At 43.6% G+C, this 7,341-nt stretch overlaps 1 non-coding gene across 1 annotated transcript; it reads right to left on the reverse strand.

The window, feature by feature from the left end:
• Positions 1–817: 817 nt before the first annotated feature.
• On the reverse strand, positions 818–956 carry LOC133925669 (small nucleolar RNA Z247). Its single transcript, XR_009910944.1, has one exon. It is a non-coding gene; the product is annotated as a small nucleolar RNA Z247 (small nucleolar RNA).
• Between the last annotated feature and the right edge of the window lie 6,385 nt (positions 957–7,341).

Below are 7,341 nucleotides of genomic sequence, written 5' to 3' on the forward strand. Positions count from 1 at the left end.
TCACTAACATACTCATCTAAGCAAGGAAGATTGTTTTTAGTGACTACTTGTTTGACAATGGAGTGGGAAGGATGACCTAGTCGCCCATGCCACCGAGAGAAAGGAATCTTGTAGGCACCATAGGCTTGTTTGATGGATGCCCTGGGGAGAGGATAGAGCCCATTTCGAGACTTCCCTCTAAGAAGCGTGTTCCTGGTGACCTGATCCTTAATAGAAAAGAAATCAGGATAGAGTTCAAGGAAAGCACAATTATCAGCGGCTAGACGATGTACAGAAACAAGGTTCTTTTTGGCTTGTGGAACATATAGGACATTTTTAAGATGAATATCACGACTGGGGGTATGAACAGTAGTATGACCAATATGACTAATATCCATACCTGCTCCACTAGCTGTGTGGATCTGATCTCCGCCGTTGTATTTTTCCTTGACAGTAACTTTCTCCAACTCTCTAGTGATGTGATTGGTAGCACCGGTATCTATGTACCAGTTTGAGTCTACTCCATAGGAGTTTGTGGCGATGGCAACCTGTTTCTCATCTGCAACATAATTTTCATCATATCTATGCCAATAGTTAATAGCAATATGACCTCGCTTGGAGCAAACTTGGCAAACGGGACGGTTGTCGATGCCTCCATTGCGCCCGCAGCCACGACCTCCACTGCCACGGCTGCGTCCACGCTGCTGCTGGTGAGCGCCTCTGCCGCCGAAGCCGCCGCCGCGTGTACTGGTTCCACCGCCGCGCATGGTGCCACGACCGCGGTTGGCGGCGTTTGCAGAGCCGCCCTGAGGACCGCCACGGTAGAGCTCTTGCCGTGTCTCGAAGTTGAGGAGCTGTGAATACAACTCGCCGACTGAGATGGGCTCCACCCTGGCGCATATGGCGGAGATGATGGGGCTGAAATCTTCATCTAGGCCAGTGATGATGTACTGGACCAGTTCTTAGTCGTCGAGTGGCCGACCACCGGCGGCCATCTCATCACCAAGAGCTTTCATCTTTGCGATGTACTCAGTGATCGTCATGTTGCCCTTCTGCGTCGTGGCGAGGGCAATGCGAGTGTTCACCGACCTCGCTCGAGTATGCGACGAGTATATTTGCTCAATCGCACTCCATGCCTCGGCTGCAGTTTTGCATGCCGCGACTTGCATCAAGACGTCCCGTGTTAGGGACGAGAGGATGTACCCCAAGACTTGTTGATCGGAGGCCTCCCGGTCTTCATACGCCGGGTTCGACGTTTTCACCAGCTTCTCATTCACCGTGGTGGTGATCTCCAGTTCCGGCGCCTTTGCCGCGCCGGTGAGGTATCCCTGGAGGTGAGCTCCACGAATCGTGGCGCTGATCTGCGCCTTCCAGAGGGCATGGTTGGTTTTGCCGAGTTTCTCCGTCACGGGATGACCGAGCAAAGGGTTCATGGCTGTTGCGCTCAGCGTTGAGGATGAAGCAACCATGGCATAGGCACCTCTAGATGCGATCTATCACAGCAACGTGGAGGGTAACGTGGATGGCTCTGGTACCATGTGAAGATGGCGAGGAAGCTGTAACCTCGTCCATCACAGCCTGCATGTATATATATTGGTAAAAACAATCTCTACCGTGGTGATTACAGATAAAGTATCGGCAGCGAAGATCCTTCCAGATTACAGAGATACGAAGGAACAAACTAGGAAACAAATTAGCCTAGATATGGAACCTTATCTCTAGATGATATTCAATACCAAACACAGGGAGATAATCACCAGGACTCTCCAACGAAGGCATACAACGTGCGGCCGTAGCTACCATGTATTATTCCAACATACTGATGTCATGAACATAAGTTTCTTTCTAGTACAAACAGGTAAAACAAACAGTTTCATGCCAGCGTAAAAACTACAGGTAAAACATACTGGTGCCATGAACATTGGTTTCTTTCTAGCTAGTTCAAACTGTTTCGTGCATGTCGGCTTGTCCGTTAAGCAGGAATTTCGTAGGAAGGATGGTCAAATCCTCCACAAGAAAGTGCCATGTTGATGCAAATCCACTGGATTCTCAAAGTAAGATTTCTCCAGATCATGTAATGCCAAGGAACATCTACAACTCCAAGACGATGCCGAGAACTCTGGAATTTTACGCGGTTACCAACGGTTTCGATGTGATGAGCGTGCCTGAAATCTGAACGCCAGAACGTAAACATGTTTCTCCTCCATCGCGCGATGCCCCAAGCTTTTCAGTCTGCGGCCTGCACTGATTCCATGTCTGTGTTCAATTTTTTTTGGTCGGGGCATCTTTTTCCTCCTGCTCCGTTTCCATGTATCATGTGCACATGACGATACCAAGCCTGAAACTTGATGTTTTCTCACTAGGACAGGCGCTTGTCGCCTTGCGCGAGAAAAGATGAAAAGATGCAGGGGGACGTACGGGACACAAACCCCGATGAGAAATCTCCTGTCAAACCAGAGGTAGCAGAAGACTGCAGACTCGCAGAGAGACCCCCAAAAGGCTCTTGCGTGGAAGGCGTTGATCAATGGTGGAGAAGGTAAAGGCCAAGCGAGTCCTCTGGTACAGCCTGAAAGGAGTAGTAGAAAACAAGAGGAATCACACAACCAGTGACAGTGAAGAAGATAAACGAGGCAGCGAGTGAAAGGTGGTCTGAAGTGGAGATGGATAGGTTGGTGACTTGTTTTTACTTGTTCTTTGACGAATGGGGCAGCAGCAGCAGGACCGCATCATTTTTTTTACCGGTCAATTTTGATCGTGTCATGGGTGGCAACTTTTGTTGCAGGAGATGGAGGTGCAAAAGGCACTGTCTTCCTGTGCTAACACAGATGCATGGACATCGGAGGCTACCTGCGTTCCATCTGGTCTCTTTCTGATCTGTCTCCGGAAAGGAAAGGTTGCCGGCCTTTGCTTCACCCCTTCCCAAATCTGAAATACTCCTAGCTAGCAAATGGTTGTTTGTGGTGCTGAGTGCAGACCACTTCCTTTTAGCATTGCAGTAGCAGTTTAGGAGTAGGACTAACTCTGATCAAGCTGGGCACATGCTATTAAAGGCCTGTTCTGTGCTCACTTAGGAAGGGGAAAGGGGTGCCCATGTCCTGTGTCCTCTTCTCTGTCTGCTGATCTGATGAACCTGCAATTGTTTTGCTGTCTTTCAAGCTTCAGTGTCTCAACCACGACATCTGATCCGACAAGAAAGATGCTACACCAAACCCAAATACTAAAGTCAGTAACCCAAATACCAAAGTCAGTTACTAGTATCATCTGGCCTTACTTTCACAACCTTTTGTACCGGTAATAAACAACTGTTAACTACTAAACTGTTAACTTCTCCAGTACAAGTTTTTCTTCTTCTTTTTTTTTTGGGAGAAATGGTATGATTCATGATAGTACGAGCCCTCCCAGTTTTGTTTCACAATCTCGTTCCAGTCGCCACTGGGTGTGGCCCTTTGGCCATGACTGTAGTGGTACTAAGTTAGGTCTAAGATTAGACTGGTTGGCTGGCTTCGTGGCCATCTATTTTATTGGCCCGTCCAACGCCTTGCCGTTTGTGTACAGGGAAAGGAGCTCGATGCGATGCCCACTGCCGATTAAGGAAAGCATTAACTAATATTCCATCTGATCATAAATATTTGTTGTTTTTAATATTTTACAGTTTTGACATATAATTTTAACTATAATTTTATATTAGAATATATTTATAATATCAAATAAAAATATAATATAAAAGTATGTTTTAAAAAATAAATTTACACTTGTGATTTTTATATTTTCAAATTATATATTCTAAAAACTATTGAAGGTCAAAGTTTGACAAGTATTCATGACTGTAGATAGTACCTAAATCGACCGGCCAGCTAGCCTCAACATGCACATGTTGCCCCCACCCACTAGTACTTGAGAGTTCAGACGCCTCTGTTTCTGCAGCTGAGCCAATCATATCCCTACAATAATCTAACCTTGCAGTACCATTATCTGCGTGATTATATATGTAGACCGGGACTACTAAGTAGTAGTATCTATTAATTCTCTTAGCCATCCAGCCATAGAGTCGTCGTTGCCTCACGTCAGTGATACGAAAAGGTGCGATCGACTTGATTGGCCGACAATTCCCATTGGCTTTGCTTTCATCAGGTTCTAGGCATGGGCTACACTCTCCTGCTTTGGATGGGAACGTTGCAAATAGTAATAAAATGCCACTAAAATAATGCCACTTCAGCTCGCAAACCATCATCAACAAACGAGCCATCATGGAACTCATCAATAATTAGACGATTTAACAAAGGAAAGCTGGGAGGATATTGTATTTTGTTCATCCAACTATGCAGTGGTCGAACACTTGCTGTGGGCAGGCAGGCGGCCACGAGGACCAAAAATGAACCTGGGATTTAACAATGCCCGAAACGCTCAGTGGACCATCATACTAGATTGTGCTTCCTGTAATAGTATCAGCTGGTACATGCAAATTGATCTGATGATGGTTTCTAGCTAGCTTGTAGTATAAAGAAAATTCCAGTTGCACGATCTCTGCTTTCAATTCAGATACTAATAAAAGGAGAATCATGCATGGCTTGTTGATATCCGATTGGTAGGTTACGCGCCTTGACTTTCTCGGTGTGTGATGATCGATCAGCAGAAAGCACCCATAACCAAAAGGGAGAAAAAGCTAGATGCCTATCCGTGATTGGTCCCTGTGTTTTGCTGTCCCTACGTACGTCGGGCGCTTCACGTCACGAGTCTTACTCTTACGGGGCCTGATCGATCAACACTCAGGTCGACTACGTCTAAAGCAGTATAACCAGCCAAACTCGTCCCTATTTTTGGAAGATACTTTGTGCAGTGGCAGACTCCCTCGCAGCTCTCTCAATCAAAGTAACATCGGATGGACGTTGCAAAAATAAACCAAACCCTAGATACCCACCCATGCGAATCGATCCGTTCATATATCAACTTCGACGCGAGCCTGAGAAAGTGCGGCATCTAGATTAGATAGCTACAGGCTAGATAGGACAGGAGGCGTACCACACTGTTAGCCACTGCACCAAACAAAGGCCCCATGCAACCCTAAGCCATCTCCAGTACTTGAGCTCATCCGAGGAGCAGGCCATCTCTAGTACTTGAGCTCATCCGAGCAGGAGAGGGCTTGTAGCAAGGATTACAAAATCGTTTGGACACGAAAATCGAGATTCAACGGTAACAAAAAAAAATTGCGGTTATTATGATAACCACTCGAAATTCGGCGAGAATTTACTCAAAATTCATTGGTCAAATTTAAAGTTCGGTAACAATTCGGACCGAATCTACCGAATAGTAACCGGTCGGCTTGTATCGGTAACCGACCGAATTTAGCGATTTATCGAGCGCATTTTTCAAAATTTTCGCATTATCGGTAATCATTCGGTTTTATCGGTAAAAGTTTGGTTTTAGTGATTTATCGAGCGGTTTTATCGAATTTTTAGTGAAGTTCAACTAAAAAACCAAAAAAAGACTCAATCTTATAAAATTAATAACTAATTCATCTGAGCTTCAAATCAAGTGAAACAAATTTTGTTGGTTTCCCTGTAACATGATCTACATGAAAAACATATTTATACTCATAAAAAAGTTGACTATTTTTTGTGAGAAATGTATTTGCTAAACCAAGTTAAATGCATAGTTTACTCTTTGCTAATCCAAAAATCATGAAACCAATTTTGTTAGTCTTCTTACATGATCCTATGTCTTTTAAAAATACATTAACTTATGAAATAGTTATTGTTACATGCAGGATTGTGTAACTATGTTATTAGTTTAATTCATAACTAGCCCATCACACCTCAAAAATTAGTGAAACTAATTTTATTAGTTTAATTATATTATGCTTTATGTAGAAAAAATAATAATAGACATGAAATAGTTAATTACAGTGATGTTTCTTAACATATTCATTTTATGCTTGTGAACTTTGTAAAAATCATGGAGAAATTAATAAAACTCTAAATGAAGTGAAACTAATTTTAAAGATCCTCTTAAGATATATCATACACAAGGAAAATATGTGTTTATATGTTAAGCTTTTTCTTAACCTAAGTTAATAAATGAGCTGCGCTCTTTAACTTTTTTCTTTTTTTTTTCAAACTTCCCGCCTATAGAATATGATGAAAACGATATTATTTTTGATTTTTTTTTCACATAAGGTCTTATAATTGTCTCTAGTTTTTGTAGGATTTTTATTTTTTTTAAAATTCAAATTCGATTACCGAACGATTTGTATTACCGGTGCGGCTCGGTAAGGTCTGTAACCGAGAATTTCGCTCAGTAACTGTCAATAAGTTGAATCCTGGCTCGTAGTTGGGGCCTCGAAGAGACATTGCTCTGCAGTCCCTCTCAATTTCCAATGGACCAACCCACCCAACTCAGCCCGCATGCATGTATAGACCATGGTTTCTTTATTCGTGCGTACATGCCGGCGGTGCCTCGCTTTTTTAATTAAGATTAGTGATTAGAGGTCGGTGAATAGTACCTTTAACAAAAAAAAATAAAACTGATGATCTTTTTCTATTTATCACCCAATGCATTATTTAAGAAGGGAAGTTACAAAGCAACATGACTTTACGAATGATATATGATCTATAGGTTCCATTCAGGACCACTTCAAAAACTTACAACTTTGAAACGATATGAGCTACCTAAAGAAAAACCCTCCAAGTTGTTTGAATAGAGGAAAGAGTATTTAATACCCACTTGTACACATATGTGTTCGAATTTCTGTCTCTAACAACAAGGAGAATAGCCTCAGTAAGGTAAAAACATTGAGCTCAAACAGAAAAACAAAAATCAACTCGAAAGCTAGAAAGACTTGCACGAAAAAGAACCAAAAGAAAGATACTAGAAGGAGATGAGCATGAGCAAATATGAGCATCCAAGGAAAGAGAACCAAAAGAAAGAGACTAGAAGGAGATGAACATGAGCAAATACGAGAAAATAAACTTCATTAAGCACAGAGATTATCCCTATTTTAGACAGATTATAGAACATTTTTCTGTCACAAAAACTCTAACCTATTACAAAGGCTAATCCTATCTTCTCCTGTCGGTGTATCAGGAACCAGGGGTCCCTGAGTCCCGAGACCGGGCCGGCCATCCGCCACGCGTCACCATCCCGCGAGGTCCACCCTGCAAGATAAGAAGAAGCTAAGTCCCGGGAGAAGGTGCTCGGGGCCGCCGCCTCTGGTTCCCGACCACCCCAGTTCCCCGATGATCCGCAGAGTCCAAGTACCGGGAAAGAAGTACTCGGAAGAGTTCTCGCCCAAGGCCACAGGGGGTCGGGGCAGAGGACCAGGCTTCCTCTCTCCCGGCCCAAGGCCACCGGGAATCCCCGTCTCGC

This window comes from Phragmites australis, chromosome 7 (genome assembly GCF_958298935.1).
Source record: "Phragmites australis chromosome 7, lpPhrAust1.1, whole genome shotgun sequence".
NCBI lineage: Eukaryota > Viridiplantae > Streptophyta > Magnoliopsida > Poales > Poaceae > Phragmites > Phragmites australis.